The following is a 24282-nucleotide window of genomic DNA, read 5'->3' as shown; positions in this document are numbered from 1 at the left end:
TTGAGACAAGTAATGAGAGAGAAGGGAGACTAATTTTCTGCAATAAATTTCAGCTAGTAAGAGTGAATACGCTGTTTAAGAGTCACAAGAGGAGTAGCTGTACTTGGAAAAGGCCGGGAAGATTTCAGTTAGATTACATCATGGTCATACAGAGATTCCGAAATCAGCTTCTGGAATGTAAGTCGTACCCAGGAGCAGACAAAGACTCAGTAAACAACGTAGTAGTGATGAAGAATAGGCTGAAGTTTTAGAGATTAGTCAGGAAGAATTATTTTGGAACGAACTGGGATACTGAAGCAGCGAGGAATGACACGATACGCTTGAAGGCTACAGATACAGCAATAAAGAATATCACAGAGGCTGGAAAGAAAAACATAGGTACAAAGAAGGTAACTGCAGTAAACCATGGGTAACAGAAAAAATACTTCAGTTGAGAGTTGAAAGCAGTAAGTAAAATAATGTTAACAGAAATTCAGCAATACAGAAATACGAGTCGCTGAGGAATGAAATAAATAGCAGGTGCCGGGAAGCTGAGACCAAAGGGTTGCATGAAAAACGTGAAGAGATCGAAAAAGAAATGATTGTCGAATGGATAGCATATAGGAATTTCAAACCAACCTTCAGTGAAATTAAAAGCAACGGTGATCATATTAAGAGTACAACAGAAATTTTATTGTTAAGTGCAGAGGAGAGAGTGTATAAATGGAAAGAGTACATTGAAGGCCTCTATAAGGGGAAATATTTGTCTGATGTGACAGAAGAAAAAACTAGAGTCGATCTAGAAGAGATGTGGGATCCAGTATTAGAATCAGAATTTAAAGAAGCTTTGTAGGACTAAAGATCGAATACGGCAGAAGGGATCGATAACACTCCACCAACATTTCCAACATCGTTAGGGGAAGTGGCAACAAAACAGCTATTCACGTTGGTGTCTACAATGTATGAGTCTGGCAATATACCGTCTGACATCTGCAACAATATCATTCACACAATTCCGAAGACTGCAAGAGCTGACAAGTGCATTACTCATCGCACAATCAGTTTAACAGCTCATGCATCCTACTTGCTAATAAGAATAATATAACTCTTCAGGATTTCCCGGCGATGTAATGACATCTTTGGTTGTCGGGTGTTCTGCCGGATATCAGCGTCGTACTTGCACGATATTTCGGTCACGTAGCTCGTGACCTTCATCAGGTGCGACCTGGGACTGCTCCTCGAGTGGACCTGGTCCAGTATTTATGCCTATGGCCTTCCCCCTCCACCAACGGCTGCAGGTGCTTCCTCTGTGGTCCGCGCCCATTCCCTGCGATCTGCTGGAGCGTTGCTGCTCCGTTTTCCGTCCGCTGCGGTTCTAGGTGTTCCCTCTGCGGTCCGCGCCCACCAAACCCGCTCCTGGGGGTTTCATCTACGGTCTGGGGTACCAAGCGTTCCCCCTGCGGTCCACGCCCGCTCACCACGACCTGTTGGAGCGTTGCCGCTCCGTTTTTCGTCCGCTGCGGCTCTGGCTGTTCCCTCTGCGGTCCGCGCCCACCAGTCCCACTTCTAGGTGTCCCATCTTCGGTCTGGTGCGCCTGGCAGTCCGTCAGGGGCTCGTTTTCCATTTCCATGTCTCTGGTTCTTCTGTTTGTGTAGTGTTGCAGCTGGCCCCGTTGCTCCTTTAACAATCCAGAGCCGGATCCCAGGCTCTGCTTAGCTGGTACCCTGTTTCACTGTTCATAAGATCGTCAGCCATTTTAATTTCTATCGATTCTCTTATAACACTGTTCCAAAATCTGGGTGTTTGTGCTAGAATCTTGGTATCCTCATACTTAATGGCATGATCTGGTTCTAGACACTCTTCAGCAATGGCTGACATAGTCACCTGTCTTAATCTAGTGTGCCTCTGATGTTCTTTGCACCTGATCTCCACAGTTCTTGTCGTCTGGCCAATGTAGGACGTCCCACATTGACAAGGTAAATTGTAAATCCCGGGTTTTAGTAACCCCAGGTCGTCTTTGACACTCCCCAGCAGTCCCCCGATCTTGTTGGATGGGCAGGAAACACACTTGATATTGTGTTTACGGAGGATCCTACTGATTCTGGCAGAAATAGAGCCAGCATAAGGTAGATTTGCCACCTTCTTTGCTTCATCTTGGTCTTCTTCAGGAACCTGACGTATAGTGGCTGGTTGGAGTGCCCTCTCAATTTGTCTGTCCGTGTATCTATTCTTGGAGAAATCTGTTTTGAGACGTTCTATCTCTATAGGTAGATTCTCTTGGTCTGACAGGGATCATGCTCTGTGGACCAAAGTCTTCAGAACCCCATTCTTCTGTGCAGGGTGGTGACAGCTGCTGGTCTGCAGATATAAATCAGTGTGTGTTGGTTCTCAGTACACACTGTGGCCAATTGATCCATCTGCTTTCCTCTGGACTAGTACATCCAGAAATGGCAGCTGGCCATTTTTCACCAGTTCCATGGTGAACTTGATATTAGGGTGGCATGAGTTAAGATGTTCAAGAAACTCATTGAGCCTGTCCATCCCATGGGGCCAGATCACGAAGGTGTCATCCTCATACCTAAAGAAGCATGTGGGTTTAAATGTGGCTGTCTCCAATGCCCTCTCCTCAAAACTCTCCATAAACATGTTGGCAACCACAGGGGACAGTGGGCTGCCCACAGCAACACCTTCAGTTTACTCGTAATATTGGTTTCTGTACAGGAAATACGTGGATGTCAGTGTATGACTGAACAGGTCCAACAGACCACCGTCAAATTTCTCTGCAATCAGGTCTAGTGAGTCCTTCAGTGGGACCCTGGTGAACAGCGATACCACATCAAAACTAACCATGATGTCCGAATCTGTGATGTGCAGTTGCTTGAGGCGTTGCAGGAAATCTTCCGAGTTGGGGATGTGGTGAATACATTTCCCCACATATGGACACAGGAGACCTTTCAAGTACTTGGCTGTTGTGTACGTAGGTGCCCCAATATTACTGACAATAGGACGTAGGGGCACGCCTTCCTTGTGTATTTTAGGCAGACCATACAGTCTAGGTGGCACTGGCGCTTTTTCCCGTAGTTGTCTGACGATCTTATTGGGCATCCCTGTTTCCTTCAAGAGAGCACTGGTCTTCTTGGCCACCTTGTCCGTGGGGTCACACTCCAGAATTCTGCATGCAGGGTCCTCCAGAAGTTGGCGTACTTTCTCATCATAATCCACCCGCTGCAAGATGACAGTGGAGTTCCCTTTGTCTGCTGGCAGTACCACAATGCTGTTGTCTTCCCGTAGTTTCTTAAGTGCAAGCCTCTCCTCGGTTGTGATGTTCGATTTCGGCGGCCTGGCCTTGGTGAGGGCCCTGCAGATCTCTCGGCGGACTTCCTCTGCCACATTAGGTGGAAGTGTGGCTGCAACTTGCTCTACTGCACTGACGAAACCTGAAATGGGTACATTTCTAGGGGTCGTAGCCAAATTGAGACCCTTGCTGAGTACCTTTAAGGTTGTATCATCAAACTGTATGCCACTCAGATTCGTCACAGTGCGTGTCTCTTCCATCTGCTGTGCTTTCTTACTCATGTGGTCAAACTTTGCAGACTGGCAAGATGAGGCATTCCTTCTAGCACACTCAGCTAAAGACCAGGAGGCACGGTCTACCCAATCCCAATCTTCTCTTCTTAAGGAGGCTGCCATGTACAGATGGATGTGTAACAGCTCCCTGGCCACAACATCTAACCTGTGGCGCATATCTCGGTGAAAGAGTATCTAAGATACGATTCGCTGGTGACATTGCTATCCTGAGTCAAAATGAAGGATAGTTACATGGTCTGCTGAATGGAATGGATAGTCTGATGAATACAGAATATGGTTTGAGAGTAAATTGAAGAAAGACGAAATAATGGAAAGCAGCCGAAATGAGAACAGCGAGAAACTTAACATTTGGATTGGTGGCCATGAAGTAGATGAAGTTAAGGAATCCTGCTACTTAGATAGCAAAATAACCAATGACGCACGGAGCAAGGAGGGCATCAAAAGCAGACTAGCACTGTAAGAAAGGGCGTTTCTGGTGAAGAGAAGTTTATTAGTATCAAACATAACCCGTAATTTGAGGAAGAAATTCCTGAGAATATTTATTTTTGGAGCACAGCATTGTATGGTAGTGAAACATGGACTGTGGAAAAACTGGAGAAGAAGAGTATCGAAGCATTTGAGTTGTGGTGGTTCAGACGAATGGTAAAAATTATGTGGAATGATAAGGTAAGGAATGTGGAGGTTCTGCGCAGAATCGCAGAGGAAAGGAATATGAGGAAAACATTGACTAGCAGAAGGGATAGGATGATAGGACATCTGTTAAGACATCAGGGACTGACTTCCATGGTACTGTAGGGAGCTGTAGAAGGCAAAAACTGTGGAGGAAGACAGAGATTTGAAAACATCCAGCAAATAATTGACGACATAGGTTGCAAGAGTTACTCTGATATGAAAAAATTGGTGCAGGAGAGGAGTTCGTGGCGAGCCGCTTCAAACCAGTCAGGAGACTGACGAAAAAAAAAGGGCATACGGAACTGAACTCTGCATTTGGTGTTTTTATACCACAGCGTACATGTTACGAATAAAAACTGTTTCAAAGCACCAGTACATTAAGAATTTCTTGAAAAGGCGTCTTCTGAGGTACTATTTTCTATAATAAAATGACAGGAAACCACTTATCAGTAGATAAGGTCTTGGTGTATTTGATGCTTTCTGTATTGCAACTTGTGTGCTACGGAAGTATACCGTATCAATGTTACAGGACAATGATATATTAAAAGCGCGTAATTTTCGAACAATTTGTCATAGTTAAATATCAAGTACAGTTATTTGTAGTTACAGCCTTCAGACATTGAATACCATATAATTTAGACACGGTAGTCGTGCTGAAGCCATAGCCAAGCTGACAGCGTCATGATGGCGAAGGTAACAGGTGTGCGTGTAGTCACTTGCAACACTTTTTCCTTATATTTTTTCTGAAATATTCCGGTAATTTTTATTAATTTAGTAGGTACATCATCTGCAATAACAAAAATTTATTTGCTTCAATTCTTGTCGCATAGGCCAAGGACTTGAATGCTTCCCCAGTGGCCAGAAATCTTGATGTGACTGCCAGTTTATGTCAGAAAGTAAACGTAATCTGTATACTTTAAGTTTTTTCTGTTATGAAACTCTGTGTAAAAGATATATACATATCTCTTGATTTTATAGACGGCCTCATGTTTGTTTCTTGCCGATAAATAACCCTTTCAATGATGAGGAATAACTCACAAAAAATGTCCTCTTCCATATCAATGAAATTACAAAACGAGTCTTTATCTTGAAAGCTATATGATGAAGTACTTTACTTTAGAATGACAGTAGTCAACACAACACTGAAAATATGGGTATTATGTATGCATAAACTGACATAATACATTATGCTTTAACCACATTCAGTTTCAAATAGATAATTGAGTTAACGAATAAGTTCTATCTACTACAGTTGGACAAAGACATGGAGACACTACGAGAAATTAGTGCTTCTACATAAACGCAGATGCTAGCCAAGCCTGCAGAGTGCGCGACTCTATTTGAACACGAACAACACCTGTCTACGGCGGTACCTAACAGAGTGTAGTCGCTCTTCCAAACAGTAGCCTGCGGCGGGGCGGGTTTAGTAGGATGACTTATATGTTGGGTCACTGTTTCTCTTCGAACTATTCACTGCAAAAGTTCCACCTACCTCAGTACGGCGTCTGATCACCATCTCGTTCCTCTGCATACGTCGATACTGTTCAGAAGGCGTCAAAAGCAGGGTTTAAGAAAAACACCGTAATACTTAAGTTTTGCAAAGTCTGCGTAAACTCTGCTAGAAAACTATCCTGTTATATCTTATAACAATTTTCGGGTGGAGGGCGATTGCTTCATCTCTTTAGAAAAATATCAAAATCCTGCAACAATTTCTTTTATTTCTTTAGATTCAAAATTAAACACTTCCCATCAACCCATATTTAATTAACAAATAATATCACTGTCCTCAGCTCACAGTTCATACAAGCCCATACACACACAAGGTAGCAAGGCATGTACTTAAGTCCGACCGGAATTTTCACGCAATTTACAGTCATTACTCCGCTACAATATACGAGTTTCACATTAGGTCCTTTTTCAATGGATATCTAATAAAGAAATTACTCGCCAAATATTCCAAAGACGAATATGAAACATGCCAGGCGTAATTTTACAAAGGACGAAAATTCACACGCGGTTGTCTCCAACAGAACATTTCTAGAACTTCCAAACTTCACAAAACTGTCGATAAATGCAACTGCTATTACGTCCACACAATATTGACGCGAGAAGCCAATTATTTCTTCATTCTACATATAATAAAGACGGAAGTGTTCAACAACACAGTAAATAAATACTGATCTTTTCTGTATTTTATATAAAGAAAAATGTCAAATAGTTAACGTTTTTGATTATGAAACTAAACAAAATGACCTAACGTGCCGTGAGCTTCAGTAATGATTCCTCATAATACTAAAAGACAAACTGTTATGAATCCTAATTGACTTCAATCTTACAAGTGCCGTTTTGGGGTGTTTTAGGTAATTTTCTCTAAATCTGAAAGTATGCCAGCTACAAAGCTGAGATTTTTATACAATCTTCTTTTTAATAAGAAAGGTCAGTATATTGGCTTTTAACTAAATTGAATAATGTTTAATGTAGGTTATTTAGATTCTTAGGGGCTTGAATATTCGGTCACTCGAATTGACACAGGTACCGCTTTCCACGGCTAGGCTAGCGACAGGTTCGAATGAGTCACACTAAGATACAAGCGGCTGTTTCTATCACCGCCAACGGCTCCAAATCTACGAGACTTCCTGCAAAGTAGTGCAATAAATGCTGTTGCGTATTGACTCGCGACGTTACAAGTACATATGAGCAAACCAGTTGCGTGTTTGTAATTTTTGAGAACATTTATCGTGGAGAACACCGGTTTTTCTTGGTACTGTAAAATGAACATAAACAGTCTCGACAACAAGAAACCTATACTTTCTGGTTACCGGTTTTCGTCAGTCACTGACCATCTTCAGACCAAATGCCATGATGGTATGAAGTGCCAGAGAACGGAACAGGAGTTACGAACTCCAGGAACATCAATTGTCAGCGTAATCCTTGGAGCATATCCCGTACGAATGTAGTGCGAGCATCAGCCGTCCAAATTCCCCGGCTCTGAGATTTACCCGTTTCCAGCGATACGCTCCTTGTCTCTGCATCTGGACTCGCTCGTATTAGTGACCCAGCTGGAAGCCGGGAATTCCCCTGCACACTCTGAGACTGGGCCCGCTAGCGTTCAGCCATACAAATTCATCTTACCTCGTATGAATACTGGGCGACCGTCTATCTCTCCTAAATACGCGTAACGTTACATATGCGACGTCCTAAATAGGTTTCAAGTGGCAGTCGTGATCAGAACATTTTTCCATTAGATGTGAGTGCATTATATCGGAGGCAAGTGACTTCGAACGAGGGGAAACGGGTGCTGGTCATTTACCGGTACTTCAATAAACAAGTGCTTTACGTTTCAAGGAGAACCATTTCGAAGATTTATATCATCCATTAAGACACAACATGGATGAAATAGTGTGTAGAGTAATTCCTACAGACCGAATACGAGGATGACAGCTGCAATAATCACTGCAGAACTGAATGTCGCACTCTAATGTAGCGGTATTTCTTGAGGCTCTTGGGTGCTCTGTATGGTCTTATTATTACCAAAGACTGTGTGACCGTTTTGGCTGATCAGGTCTACCAATTGCTACAATGTTTGTTCCCCAGCAGTGACGTTGTGTTCCAGGACGACAAGTCCCTGTTCACAATCCTCGCATCGTCCTGGAATGGTTTTTTGAGCACGAGGAGGAAGTTCCGCATCCACCCTAGCTACCAAAGTAACCAGATATCAATATTACGGAGCCTTTGTGATCTGCTTTGGTGAGAAGGATGCTTCATAGCTACAAGAACACGAAAACGATAGAAAACCTTAATTTATTCTTTGTGAGATGACTTGTAGCTTTTGACTGTCAACCGTTTTCCTACGCTGCGTTAGGCACAACTTGTCTTTTACTTGTTTTCATGTATTTTTCCATCCCGTGTATGTCACACCGTTGCAGTGTTCCTGTTCCAGCAATTCGCTGAAGTCATCGACGATTTCAGAATCTTCTTTGCAATTTTGTCCGCTATTTTCCGACTATGGCTAACAGAGTTAAATCAACTATTCTGGTGCGCGTCCATTTTTGTGCACAAAGAAACTGTGTGATTAGCATTGCAGATACAGCCGACAACTGCAACAGGAGAGCAATGCAGTCACAAATCACTATGAGGAGCACGCTCAGTGAACTGCAGCAGGTCGTTTCAGATCGTGCAGCAACACGTTGGGGACCACGTCCGGCGTGCTTCGCTTTGAGAAACTCGTACCTTGTGATTATCTTTGCGCAGAGCAAACTCTGCGATTATCATTAGCTGACCAGAAAAAACTGTATGGCGTGGGTCTTTGCGATTGTACTATAATAACCTGTTGTCAACGAAAACTTGATGCCTCTCTTCGATAGTAAATCAGTTACCAGGTGCGAAATTCTGTGAGAAGAATTGCAGTTCACTCAAATACTTATTGAAAGAAAATGGCGAGGTACACTACCCTGGCACTGGGTACCGGCCAGGGATGTTTCGTGGCATATAATTTGATATGAATCTTATGATTTGCGTTTAACGAACGCCCTACCAATGCATTCGGACACTACCATGTGTTCTGAGCTGGGTTTGATGCCAGGCTGAATGTATTTCACTGTTCTAGTTTTCACTTATAATGAGGTTTGCAGGCGGCGCCACGTCGGATGAATTACGGTCCACCACGAACGATCACATTTGGGTTTAATGTTATCAAGTGTAATTATTCTATTTCGTGTGCTGCAGCTGTGCCGTATTAAAGCAAAAACAAAACACGTAGTTAGTTGGTGTCGTGTAAATCATATTTTACAGCAACTGGCATATGTACGGGGTGTCAGTTGTACGGCCAAACTTACTGTCAACGTATACCGTGTGAGTTGTGCATTTGTCAGTAGTTGTGCATACTGCATATGAGCTATGCCGGCTGTGTTAATTAGTTGAGGACCTTTTTCATAGGTACGAATACTGAACGCTAATACACCCCTTTCATTTCAATAAAGTAATTTTGATGTTGTTGCTGTAGTTGTATATCAGTTGTTTACTCGCTTTTTTAACTTGAGCTGTGCTTATTAAGCTAAAGGTTTTACAGAGTTGACATTCTGAACATTTTCACTCTTACGTCTGTGTAATTTCTTGTCTCCGAGCAATGCGTACGGTTATACAAAAAATTTATGTGTCTCAAATGTACCATTACAGAGAAGGTTTGGTTGACACATACGTCGAGGATATTAGGTATATGCATTGTTATTATTCTATCTTGGCCAGGTTATAGCATTGTCTGTTTTGCAGCTGAGCTGAAGTATTCAGTTGTGCGTTGCGTTTAAATTGGTGTCGAATAGGTGCTATATGTAACAGATGGCCTCTTATCTGTGAATGAGTATGTATGGTCAAGGAGTGAAGGGCACCAATAACATTGTTAATGAAACTTCTTAAGCCAGTTCTGTGTAGTTTATGTATGAATATATAGTTGTAGTGTGTAATTATCAGATACTCGTTGGAGAATTTGTAATATTAAGACAGTAAATTTCCGATTTTCCGTTTGATTTTTGTGACTAACGTTGTTATTCCCCCATTACAGGATACCAGCCTTTAGCCAGAGCTGCTAGTCGGTGGGGATGTCACCTGTAGGTCTCGCAACACATCAGTTTTTCTTCTGGGTCTTCTTTCTAAAATTCTACAATGTGATAGCTGTACAGTTTCTTATGCATGGAATAGAGAAATAGACTCCAAACCCGAATCAACGCAGGAGGTTTGAAGCAGCAGAGATGAGACTACTAGGACCAATAGTTGGGTGCATACTTATAGAACGGAAAAAGAATTATATAACTAAAAATGAATTGTGTATTACAAAGCACACTTCAGAAATAGAGCGGTGAAAACATTCAAAGAATGTCAGATGAAGGGATATCTAATTTAATCTGAAAAAATGGTTCAAATGGCTCTGAGCACTATGGGACTCAACTGCTGAGGTCATTAGTCCCCTAGAACTTAGAAATAGTTAAACCTAACTAACCTAAGGACATCACAAACATCCATGCCCGAGGCAGGATTCGAACCTGCGACCCTAGCGGGTCTTGCGGTTCCAGACTGCAGCGCCTTTAACCGCACGGCCACTTCGGCCGGCTTTAATCTGAAAATATGCATCTTAAGAGAAAAAAAAAAAAACGAGCACCCTAAAAGACGTGGAAAGATGAATTGCAGTCTTCTTGAAATTGCAGCAGTTAAGGACACCTAAACCCATACCTGATATCATGATGAGGATAATAAATATTAGGATGTTATTGCGCACAGTGGTCACCCAGTATATCTCCTCCACTACCGACTGTGTGAGCTATAAGGAGATCTATAAGAAAGGACGAATAGTATTCAATATGTACACTACTGGCCATTAAAATTCCTACACCACGAAGATGACGTGCTACAGACGCGAAATTTAACTGACAGGAAGATGATGCTGTGACATGAAAATGATTAGCTTTTCATAACATCCACACAAGGTTGGCGCCGGTGGCGACACCTACAACATGCTGACATGACGAAAATTTACAAACGATTTCTCATACACAAACAGCAGTCGACCGGCATTACCTGGTGAAAGGTTGTTGTGATGCCTCGTGTAAGGAGGAGAAATGCGTTCCATCACGTTTCCGACTTTGATAAAGGTCAGATTTTAGCCTATCGCGACTGCGGTTTATCGTATCGCGACATTGTTGCTCGCGTTGGTCGACAACCAATGACTGTTAGTAAAATATGGAATAGGTGGGTTCAGGAGGGTAATGCGGAACACCGTGCTGGATCCCAACGGCCTCGTATCATTAGCAGTCGAGATGACAGGCATCTTATCCGCATGGCTGTAACGGATCATGCAGCCACGTCTCGATCCCTGAGTCAACAGATGGGGACGTTGACAACACAACAACCATCTGCACGAACAGTTTGACGACGTTTGCAGCAGCATGGACTATCAGCTCGGAGACCATGGCGGCGGTTACCCCCGACGCTGCATCACAGACAGCAGCACCTGCCACGGTGTACTCAATGACGAACCTGGGTGCACGAATGGCAAAACGTCTTTTTTTCGGATGAATCCAGGTTCTGTTTACAGCATCATGATGGTCGCATCAGTGTTTGGTGACATCACGGTGAACGCACATTGAAAGCGTGTATTCGTCATCGCCATACTGGTGTATCACCCGGCGTGATGGTATGTGGTGCCATTGGTTACACGTCTCCGTCACCTCTTGTTCGCATTGAGGCACTTTGAAAGTGGACGTTGCATTTCAGATGGGTTACGACCCGTGGCTCTACCCTTCATTCGATCCCTGCGAAACCCTAAATTTCAGGAGGACAATGGACGATCTATGTTGCAGGTCCTGTACGGGACTTTCTGGATACAGAACACGTTCGACTGCTGCCCTGACCAGCACATTCTCCAGATCTCTCACCAATTGAAAACGTCTGATCAATGGTGGTCGAGCAACTGGCTCGTCATAATACGCCAGTCACTACTCTTGATGAACTGTGGTATCGTGTTGAACCTGCATGGGCAGCTGTACCTGTACACGCCATCCAAGCCTATCAAGGCCGTTATTACGGCCAGAGGTGATTGTTCTGGGTACCGATTTCTCAGGATCTATGCACCCAAATTGCGTGAAAATTTAATCAAATGTCAGTTCTAGTAGAATATATTTGTCCAATGAATACCCGTTCTTCGTCTGCATTTCTTCTTGGTGTAGCGATTTTAATGGCCAGTAGTGTATAACAACCAAGAGAGAACAATAAGAGTGGGAAACGAAGGACTAAGTGCTCGGATTAAAAATATTTAAGACAAGGGATTTATCCTTTCGCCCCTGGTGTTCAATCTATTCGTGCAAGGAGCCACGACGGAAATAAAAGAAAGGTTCAAGAGTGAAATTAAAATTTAAGGTTATACGACGTCAATGATAAGATTCCATCATGACCTTCACATATTCACTGAGAGAGAAGAAGAACTACAGAATCTGCTGAATGGAATGAACTGTCTAACGACACAGAATACAGACTGAGAGTAAATCCAGGAATCTACATCTACATCAACATCCATATTCCGCAAGCCACCTGACGGTGTGTGGCGGAGGGTACCTTGAGTACCTCTATCGGTTCTCCCTTCTATTCCAGTCTCGTATTATTCGCGGAAAGAAAGATTGTCGGTATGCCTCTGCGTGCGCTCTAAACTCTCTGATTTTATCCCCATGGTCTCTTCGCGAGATATACGTAGGGACGAGCAATATACTGCTTGACTCCTCGGTGAAGGTATGTTCTCGAAACTTCAACAAAAGCCCGTACCGAGCTACTGAACGTCTCTCCTGCAGAGTCTTCCACTGGAGTTCATGATCTCCGTAACGCTTTCGCGATTACTAAATCATCCTGTAACGAAGCGCGCTGCTCTCCGTTGGATCCTCTCTATCAGCCCTACCTGGTACGGATCTCACACTCGTGAGCAATATTCAAGCAGTGGACGAACAGGTGTATTGTAACCTACTTACTTTGTTTTCGGATTGCATTTCATTACGATTCTTCCAGTGAATGTCAGTCTGGCATCTGCTTTACCGACGATCAACATTATAGGATCATTCCATTTTAAATCACTCCTAATGCGTACTCCCAGATAATTTATGGAATTAACTGCTTCCAGTTGCTGACCTGCATATATTGTAGCTAAATGATAAGGGATCTTTCTTTCTATGTATTCGCAGCATATTACACTTGTCTACATTGAGATTCAATTGTCATTCCCCGCACCATGCGTCAATTCGCTGCAGATCCTCCTGCATTTCATTACAATTTTTCATTGTTACAACCTCTCGATATACCACAGCATCATCCGTAAAAAGCCTTAGTGAACTTCCGATGTCATCCACAAGATCGTTTATGTATATTGTGAATAGCAACGGTCCTACGACACTCCCCTGCGGCACACCTGAAATCATTCTTACTTCGGAAGACTTCTCTCCATTGAGAATGACATGCTGCGTTCTGTTATCTACGAACTCTTGAATCCAGTCACACAATTGGTCTGATAGTCCATATGCTCTTACTTTGTTCATTACACGACTGTGGGGAACGATCGTCTTTTTCGAAACCCATGCTGATTCCCAGAGAGTAGATTTCTAGTCTGCAGAAAAGTCATTATACTCGAACATAATACGTGTTCAAAAACTCTACAACTGATCGACGTTAGAGATATAGGTCTATAGTTATGCACATCTGTTCGACGTCCGTTTTTGAAAACGGGGATGACGCGTGACGTATTCCAATCCTTTGGAACGCTACGCTCTTCTAGAGACCTGCGGTACACTGCTGCAAGAAGGGGGGCAAGTTCCTTCGCATACTCTGTGTAAAATCGAACTGGTATCCCATTAGGTCCAGCGGCCTTTAATCTTTTGAGCGATTTTAATTGTTTCTCTATCCCTCTGTCGTCTATTTCGATATCTACCATTTTGTCATCTGTGCGACAATCTGCAGAAGTAACTACAGTGCAGTCTTCCTCTGTGAAACAGCTTTGGAAGATGACATTTAGTATTTTGTCCTTTAGTCTGTCATCCTCTGTTTTAGTACCATTTTGGTCACAGAGTGTCTGGACATTTTGTTTTGATCCACCTACCCCTTTGACATAAGACCAAAATTTCTTAGGATTTTCTGCCAAGTCAGTACATAGAACTTTACTTTCGAATTCATTTGAAGTCTCTCGCATAGCCCTCCTCACACTACATTTCGCTTCGCGTAATTTTTGTTTGACTGCAAAGCTTTGGCTATGTTTATGTTTGCTGTGAAGTTCCCTTTACTTCCGCCGCAGTTTTCTAACTCGGTTGTTGAACCACGGTGGCTCTTTTCCATCTCTTACGATCTCGCTTGGTAGGTACTCATCTAAAGCATATTGTACGATGGTTTTGAACTTTGGCCACTGATCCTCAACACTATCTGTACTTGAGACAAAACTTTTGTGTTGAGCTATCAAGTACTCTGAAATCTGCTTTTGCTAAACAGAAAAATCTTCCTACCTTTTTTAATATTTCTATTTACGACTGAAATCATCGATGCAGTAACCGCTTTATGATCGCTGATGCCCTGTTCTGCGTTAACTGTTTCAAATAGTTCGGGTCTGTTTGTCACCAGAAGGTCTAATATGCTATCGCCAAGAGTCGGTTCTCTGTTTAACTGCTGAAGGTAGTTTTCAGATAAAGCACTTAAAAAAATTTCACTGGATTCTTTGTCCCTGCCACCCGTTATGAACGTTTGAGTCTACCAGTCTATATCCGGCAAATTTAAATCTCCACCCTGAAAGTAATGCGAACCAGCGGAAATAAGAACAGCGAGGATCTTAACTTCAGGACTGGTGACGACAACGTAGATGCATTAAGGAATTTTACTACATAGGCAACAAAATAATCCATGGCGGATGGAGCAAGGAGAACATGAAAAGGAGACGAACACTAGCAGAAAAGGCATTCCTGGGCAAGGTAAGTGCAATAGTATCAGACATAGATATTAACTGCAGGTAGAAATTTCGCATCATGTACGTCTGGAGCACAACATTGTATGGCATAGAGACATGGAGTGTGGGGAAACAGTAACAGAAGAGAATAGAAGCATTTCAGATGTGGTACTACAGAAGAATGTTGAAAATTGGGTGGATTGATAAGGTAAGGAATGACGAGATTCTCTATAGAATCATCGATGAAAAAACAATATGGAAACCACTGACAAGAAAAAGGGACAGGATAGTAGGACATCGGTTAAGATATTTGTGACTGTGTTGCATTGTACGACATATGTTAAGACATTAGGGATTGACTTCCATGGTACTAGAAGGTGCTGTAGAGAGTAGAAACTGTAGAGAAACACAGAATTTGGAGTACATTAAGTAAATAATTGTCTACCTAGACTGCATGTATTACTCTGAGATCAAGAGCTTGGCACAGTAGAGGAATTCATGGCAGGTCCCATAAACCCTGTCAGAAGACTGATGACTCAAAGTAAAGTAGTTTAAGTATAATAAATTATATAACAGGAATTTTGCTCATGCACGTTTATGACAAATAACAAAGAAAAAGCTGTTAAAACATGTAAAACAACAGTCAGACTGTGCAGTAGTTGCATCGTTTCAAGCTCCATTCAGCTATGGTATGAAAGATTATAAGCAAATTACCATATTAAATGATGAGTGCCTTTACTACTGTCTAAATTATCGTTTAATTATGTAAACTAGAAACCAAGTAATAATCTAGGCATATAGTACTTGGTTACGTAGCGAGAAATATAAGGAATGTCGTACTCCATTCATATGACACGTAACTGAGGAGAAGACGTTAAAAAGATGTCGAATACATAACTCAATGAATAAAATCTGTATGAATGTGTAGCATTAAAGATTATAGGTAGGTCCTAAAATATAATGTAGTACCTTGTTGGTAAAGATGGCAAGAAACATTCAACAGTTACTAATCCTTAAAGTTTTGTTGGTTATGCTATTCAGTCACTGTGGTTATCTAACTTCTGTAGTTTTCGGGATAATCATAATAATAATATCACAGTACTAATACATACTCCTCAATGCTATGAACATGTGGATGTGATTCGATTTGCTGTATGAGGAAGCTCTGAATTACTACCGAATTTAGAAGCATTTCTAAGTAGCTATATTCTCCCACGTTGCGAGTGACGCCATCTTAAGGCCCACTCACACACAGACGATGCTTTTAAATGACTAGACGCCATCCCCCAACTCCTGCGGCCTGAGGAAAACTACTGATTACCTGTCGCTGGGCTCTCGCTTGCTGGCGACCACTTAGCTTGCCGTGGTGTGATTGCCCAACTGACAATTATTTTTATCTGGCGGATAGTTCGCCCGAGAATGCGCTGTGCTATACTCCCTTTGCCTCATTACTCAAATCCTGAATTTTTACTACATGTAATGACATTAGTCATGGGAGACAACCACCATAAGCACATATAACAAATTTTGGATACCATTTCTCACAAAGGAACTGAACAATGGTAAAGACTGTGCCAGCAAATCCCTCTGATTTCTGTGGGTGTAATAAGCCACCCAGTAGACCATAGTAATTGTGTAAAGCTCCAAATTTTATACATACCTCTAAAAAATTTAACAAGTAGATGTATCTGTTAGTTTACATTCTGAACAGTTACTAACCTCAACAGCGAAATAACGGTTTTACCGCCGTGTGTCACCCTGCTACTGGACAAGTTGACAATAACCAAATCGCATCCTACAGGCGTATAAGTGGGAGACAAAGATTTAAATATTTATCCAACAAAGTAACTGAGGACCAATGGCATATGCTCTACTCTGAGATGAAAAGAGGAAGTCAAAACAGGCAGCAAAAAACAATCAGTGGATTGACATCAAAAAAATAAAACCAGAAGAGTCGTCATACAGATCAAGTGTAGATGTGAACTTCCTCTTTGGCCTCAAGTAGGGAAATTCTGGGCCTGGCCCAAAAAGCGCTTCACAAAACGTGATTCGTAAATAGTGTCACAGGGAACTAAGTTAACACGACATTCCTCGTCCCCCTTCCAATGCCAAATACGCTAACATTATACCTCAATTGAAGTTCTGACAGTGAGCTGCGAAGTTGTTACGCCAATTCGTGTAGGTTAGAGTTGGAATTTATGAATCATGTGGTTATGTGGATAAAAATAAGAAAATACTGTGCTGCTCAACCCACGTGTGCAGATCTGGCCTCATTATGTTACGGGACCGTTCCTAGACAAGTTGTGCATAAGTGGCAAGAATCTTTTTCTTAATTCAGACAGGAATCTTCCAGAAGGAAATAGAAGATGCAGGACAGTACTGTTTATAACATTAATTCTGTATAAAATAAGGTCTATTGCGGAAATACATAAACGCCAGTTAAAAAGCTTTCCGCTACCAGTTGTAAGTAATCCACCAGGTCAGTCAACAGAAAAAGTAGCAACATCTGTGACAAATTTGGGCAACTTCTGCCATTTAAAAAATAATCAATAAAGGTATGAGGTTCTGTGAACCAGTCTCCTTGGGACGTCCTGATTTGGAAAATAAAATTTATTATTTCTTTTTGATTAAAGTATTAATGTAGTAATCAGCAACCGACGCTAATTTCGTAATCATATAAAGAAATTCACTTTTCGTCGCTATTTTAAGATTGTAAGACCCCATGAACCATGGACCTTGCCGCTGGTGGGGAGGCTTGCGTGCCTCAGCGATACAGATGGCCGTACCGTAGGTGCAACCACAACGGAGGGGTATCTGTTGAGAGGCCAGACAAACATGTGGTTCCTGAAGAGGGGCAGCAGCCTTTTCAGTAGTTGCAGGGGCAACAGTCTGGATGATTGACTGATCTGGCCGTGTAACATTAACCAAAACGGCCTTGCTGTGCTGGTACTGCGAACGGCTGAAAGCAAGGGGAAACTACAGCCGTAATTTTTCCCGAGGACATGCAGCTCTACTGTATGATTAAATGATGATGGCGTCCTCTTGGGTAAAATATTCCGGAGGTAAAATAGTCCCCCATTCGGATCTCCGGGCGGGGACTACTCAGGAGGACGTCGTTATCAGGAGAAAGAAAACTGGCGTTCTACGGATCGGAGCGTGGAATGTCAGATCCCTTAATCGGGCAGGTAGGTTAGAAAATTTAAAGAGGGAGATGGATAGGTTAAAGTTAGATATAGTGGGAATTAGTGAAGTTCGGTGGCAGGAGGAACAAGACTTTTGGTCAGGTGATTACAGGGTTATAAATACAAAATCAAATAGGGGTAATGCAGGAGTAGGTTTAATAATGAATAAAAAAATAGGAGTGCGGGTTAGCTACTACAAACAGCATAGTGAACGCATTATTGTGGCCAAGATAGACACAAAGCCCATGCCTACTACAGTAGTACAAGTTTATATGCCAACTACCTCTGCAGATGATGAAGAAATAGATGAAATGTATGACGAGATAAAAGAAATTATTCAGGTAGTGAAAGGAGACGAAAATTTAATAGTCATGGGTGACTGGAATTCGTCAGTAGGAAAAGGGAGAGAAGGAAACATAGTAGGTGAATATGGATTGGGGGGAAGGAATGAAAGAGGAAGCCGCCTTGTAGAATTTTGCACAGAGCATAAATTAATCATAGCCAACACTTGGTTCAAGAATCATAAAAGAAGGTTGTATACCTGGAAGAATCCTGGAGATACTAGTAGGTATCAGATAGATTATATAATGGTAAGACAGAGATTTAGGAACCAGGTTTTAAATTGTAAGACATTTCCTGGGGCAGATGTGGATTCTGACCACAATCTATTGGTTATGAACTGCAGATTGAAACTGAAGAAACTGCAAAAAGGTGGGAATTTAAGGAGATGGGACCTGGATAAACTGAAAGAACCAGAGGTTGTAGAGAGTTTCAGGGAGAGCATAAGGGAACAATTGACAGGAATGGGGGAAAGAAATACAGTAGAAGAAGAATGGGTAGCTCTGAGGGATGAAGTAGTGAAGGCAGCAGAGGATCAAGTAGGTAAAAAGACGAGGGCTAATAGAAATCCTTGGGTAACAGAAGAAATATTGAATTTAATTGATGAAAGGAGAAAATACAAAAATGCAGTAAATGAAGCAGGCAAAAAGGAATACAGACGTCTCAAAAATGATATCGACAGGAAGTGCAAAATGGCTAAGCAGGGATGGCTAGAGGACAAATGTAAGGATGTAGAGGCTTGTCTCACTAGGGGTAAGATAGACACTGCCTACAGGAAAATTAAAGAGACCTTGGGAGAGAAGAGAACCACTTGTATGAATATCAAGAGCTCAGATGGCAACCCAATTCTAAGCAAAGAAGGGAAGGCAGAAAGGTGGAAGGAGTATATAGAGGGTTTATACAAGGGCGATGTACTTGAGGACAATATTATGGAAATGGAAGAGGATGTAGATGAAGACGAAATGGGAGATAAGATACTGCGTGAAGAGTTTGACAGAGCACTGAAAGACCTGAGACGAAACAAGGCCCCGGGAGTAGACAACATTCCATTTGAACTACTGATGGCCTCGGGAGAGCCAGTCATGACAAAACTCTACCATCTGGTGAGCACGATGTATGAGACAGGCGAAATACCCTCAGACTTCAAGAAGAATATAATAATTCCAATCCCAAAGAAAGCAGGTGTTGACAGATGTGAAAATTACCGAACTATCAGTTTAATAAGTCACAGCTGCAAAATACTAACGCGAATTCTTTACAGACGAATGGAAAAACTGGTAGAAGCCGACCTCGGGGAAGATCAGTTTGGATTCCGTAGAAATGTTGGAACACGTGAGGCAACACTGACCTTACGACTTATCTTAGAAGAAAGATTAAGAAAAGGCAAACCTACGTTTCTAGCATTTGTAGACTTAGAGAAAGCTTTTGACAATGTTAACTGGAATACTCTCTTTCAAATTCTGAAGGTGGCAGGGGTAAAATACAGGGAGCGAAAGGCTATTTACAGTTTGTACAGAAACCAGATGGCAGTTATAAGAGTCGAGGGGCATGAAAGGGTAGCAGTGGTTGGGAAAGGAGTAAGACAGGGTTGTAGCCTATCCCCGATGTTATTCAATCTGTATATTGAGCAAGCAGTAAAGGAAACAAAAGAAAAATTCGGAGTAGGTATTAAAATTCATGGAGAAGAAGTAAAAACTTTGAGGTTCGCCGATGACATTGTAATTCTGTCAGAGACAGCAAAGGACTTGGAAGAGCAGTTGAACGGAATGGACAGTATCTTGAAAGGAGGATATAAGATGAACATCAACAAAAGCAAAACGAGGATAATGGAATGTAGTCAAATTAAGTCAGGTGATGCTGAGGGAATTAGATTAGGAAATGAGACACTTAAAGTAGTAAAGGAGTTTTGCTATTTAGGGAGTAAAATAACTGATGATGGTCGAAGTAGAGAGGATATAAAATGTAGACTGGCAATGGCAAAGAAAGCGTTTCTCAAGAAGAGGAATTTGTTAACATCGAGTATAGATTTAAATGTCAGGAAGTCGTTTCTGAAAGTATTTGTATGGAGTGTAGCCATGTATGGAAGTGAAACATGGACGATAACTAGTTTGGACAAGAAGAGAATAGAAGCTTTCGAAATGTGGTGCTACAGAAGAATGCTGAAGATAAGGTGGGTAGACCACGTAACTAATGAGGAGGTATTGAATAGGATTGGGGAGAAGAGAAGTTTGTGGCACAACTTAACTAGAAGAAGGGATCGGTTGGTAGGACATGTTTTGAGGCATCAAGGGATCACAAATTTAGCATTGGAGGGCAGTGTGGAGGGTAAAAATCGTAGAGGGAGACCAAGAGATGAATACACTAAGCAGATTCAGAAGGATGTAGGTTGCAGTAGATACTGGGAGATGAAGAAGCTTGTACAGGGTAGAGTAGCATGGAGAGCTGCATCAAACCAGTCTCAGGACTGAAGACCACAACAACAACAAGACCATAAAAACAGAACTATACATATAACGTATTTGCAATGGTCAGAAGGCACGACGGCAAGCTTTGCAACCAATGTTTTTTTATTTTCTTTTTTTCCTTTTTCAGTTTTTAGATCATATAAGTATGCGCACTGCAGCTACCATTTGTAGTTGGTCAATTAAGACACTCTGTAGAGGGATTCAAGGAACTCGTTTTGGTCGAGGAATAGAATCAAACGTACCAAGAAATCTCTCATAGTAAAAGAGGTATCAGCTAAACAAAAAAGGGATTTGGTCGAGACACTAAAGAGTTTTTTTAACTGTGACCTTGAGCATACTTCACTCAGCATTAGAAGAGCAGTATACGAGTATTCCAAAAACCAAATAATTGTGGTTCGATGGGGGGAGGAATCGAAAGTGGTTGGTGATAATTGGTTTCCTTTCTTATGAAAAAACACAAAGAATACATTTCATGGAGATAGTCCAATAAAATTGCGACATCTTGAGCCATGGGATTAAACGAGAAATCTGCTACAGGTTTTTACGACGTTTTGAAATCTTACAAGAAATTCATATACGAAGTAAACCACAGAGGGTCTGCGTTGTGATTCAACAGCCAGTGCCGTTAGGTTTAATGCAACGTGAAAGACACTCATAAGATTTTCTTATTCTCTTACTCGCTATGCGCGAACTATACCTCCTAGAGAAAATACGAACGCAACCTTTTTGTATGAAATATAATGTAGTTATATTTGGTAGTGGAATATGTTTTCGCTAGTAGCTATGGTTTTCGAGATATTCTGGACAAACTACAAAAGTGGCTTCAAACGCATCTCCACTCCCACACTCATCCCTCACCTCCCAGGGTTTCTAGGATCTATTCCCGATAGTCAACCTTTTTTGGTCTGTATTGATTTGTGCTGTTACGCCACAAGAATAGTCGTTAACATTATTAATTTAAATGTGCTACTAAGGGTAATGAAAAGAAAAAGACTTTTGTAAATGTTGTAATAAAACTATTTACACTGACAAATCTATCTGAACATAACCATCAGAAGCATTACAGTTTCGTAGTCAGAGGATCTGACGAATCCCTTTACGTAACAGTTTATTTTAAGTTCATAACATTCACAAAATTGTTTAGTAAAATTTACACAAACGTCAATTTTACAATTCTTAAGTGCGCGACCAAGTCGGTGGCGTAATATGGTCAGCTAATGAAGAACAAAAATATCGAATGTAGGAAACAATCCGTGCTGTGGGAATATTTTGTACAGTGGTAGCAGGGAGTGCCAACAACAGCGTACGAGAATTCCTGATTGTTTGGGGCTGTGGGAGTAAGGGATTTATTTGAAGCTCACTTTTTTACCGTTCTCCCTTGAATAGCTCAATAATTACGGCCTCTAGCGAAAGGGTCTCCCGGTACATTATTTCCTACAAAAAGATGCCACTAGGATCACTAGTTTTTGCATAGCGAGCGAGAGAGTACGAAAATCCCCAATGATATCTGGAGGCGTTGCGGGTTGCATAAAACCCATCGGCAGAGGCAACTGAACTGGTTCAAATGCCTCTGAGCACTATGGGACTTAACTTATGAGGTCATCAGTCCCCTAGAACTTGGAACTACTTAAACCTAACTAACCTAGGGACAGCACACACATCCATGTCCGAGGCATGAATCGAATCTGCGACCGTAGCGGTCGCGCGGTTCTAGACGCAACTGAACTATAATTTGGATGAAAGCTGGTTTCCGACGAAGAATAGGCCTTGCAAGAGTGTCTTTGCATCACCACAAATTTGCCACCGCACTATTCGCCCGGATGTTCTGTTTAACTTATTTTGATGATTTCCCCTCTTCAGGGGTTTGAGTTTTGACTACAAACATTGGCAGCGTCTTGGTACACTAATGTGACACTGTTTTCACCTGAGGATGCTGTTTTAATGCAGCGAAACCAGTTGTGACAGTAAAGAAATCACTAACTACAGTTGTCTTCCGTTTCATTTTACTCCCGTTCATTATAAAGTTCAACGACTGTGGCTGCCCTCACTGCAAAGTTCTGTGTTTGTGTGTTCCAGAATATCTCTGGAACTCATTGATCAATTTAACCAGATTAGTTTGACTTTTTACTTGCTATCTAGGAAAATGACCTGTCGGTGCAGGACAGTCATAGCACCCTCACGGCTAGTGATTGTCTATGAAGAGTAAGAAACATAAAAATACTCGAAAAAGATCGATATTTGTGCTGAACGCTTAGTACAGTCAAGGAAAACTTCAAGTTCTTTTCACAAGTGTGGGATTATGCAAAAATTTATTTCTTCCGGGAATTGGTGAGAAAATCAATAATATTGCATATAACCCAGTTTTCTGTTGAATCTGTATTACAATGGTGAGTACAGTATTTTATAATTTGTATACTGTGGTTATAATTTTAAAACTAATGTACGTAAAAGAAGTTTGTTCTTGCACTGTGGACTGTATGTTAGTGAAGCTTGAATTTCTCCCGGGATACAAAATGCTCTAATATCTTCTGCAGCCAAGTGACCTGCCAAAGATCAGTTGTCGTTCAGTACGTCACCTGACTGCATTCCAGTAAGCTGTTTGAACAGTAACAATTTTAATGCGCAAACAAGCTTCGGGACCTCTGAGCCAACATTTTTATTCAAGTTTATAAATGGAAACATGGCTTAACTGATTATCACTGGAAAAAGATTAATCCTAAAAAAAGTTTATGGCTGTTGCGATTATCACATTCTAGACAACGTTAGGCTATGTACAACTTTCTTTAAGTTATTACAAGGTCACAAGGAACGAAATGACGTTACTTTGAGTTTGGTTGCCGAATTAAGATATTATTCTATCTGTAAATATAATTTTCTTGCACAAAAATGTTTCACGATCATATTTAGCTGTTAGGCCCACTAACTGTTATTCTAGTGACACCTGTCCTCACCTGTGTGCTCACCTGTAGTAGAATTATACACAGAAATATGGAACACATTCTTGATGAAACTGTCATTGAAGTTACAATTTTGAACTGCGGAAAACTCATTCTTCACATTATACGTGTGAGTTGATGAGATTTAGTTCCTTTCCTTTTGTAAATACAAGATCGGGATGAACAAGCAAACGGTAAATGCCGAGTAAACAGCTATCCACGGAAGAAAGGCGGACCCTTCGAGGCATCGATAGGAAGAAGAAGACAGTGATTCACCGTGTTGGTTCTTGGCTAACAGGCAGCGTTTCCTCCGAAGGAGAGAGTTATCCGCCCTCACAAAAGTGGCAGCCAAGCCTATTCTGCGTACAGCGAAGTGGCAAAACGTCTCACTTGTCGCGCGCGACGATTTCTGCCCGAAGTTTGCACTGAGATAAGAGCCTCGCGGGGCAGTATCTCGGCCGTCAGAACTTCACAGCGCTGAGGGCAGTTTAAGCAGCGTCTGCAGCGCGCCCGTCGGCAGTGACAAGAAACAAGACTGATGGGCAGCCGCTATGACGCATGGGCCGTCTGACTGACGCTCCACCCGGCCGGTTAATCTGGCGACGGCGACGAGGTTAGCGGGGGGAAAGGGAGGGGGTGGGGGAGTGCTCGTCTTGTCGCGTCTCCT

Source organism: Schistocerca cancellata, chromosome 1 (genome assembly GCF_023864275.1).
Source record: "Schistocerca cancellata isolate TAMUIC-IGC-003103 chromosome 1, iqSchCanc2.1, whole genome shotgun sequence".
Classification (NCBI taxonomy): domain Eukaryota; kingdom Metazoa; phylum Arthropoda; class Insecta; order Orthoptera; family Acrididae; genus Schistocerca; species Schistocerca cancellata.
The sequence above is the reverse complement of the archived record's forward strand: the minus strand, read 5'-3'. Positions refer to the sequence as shown.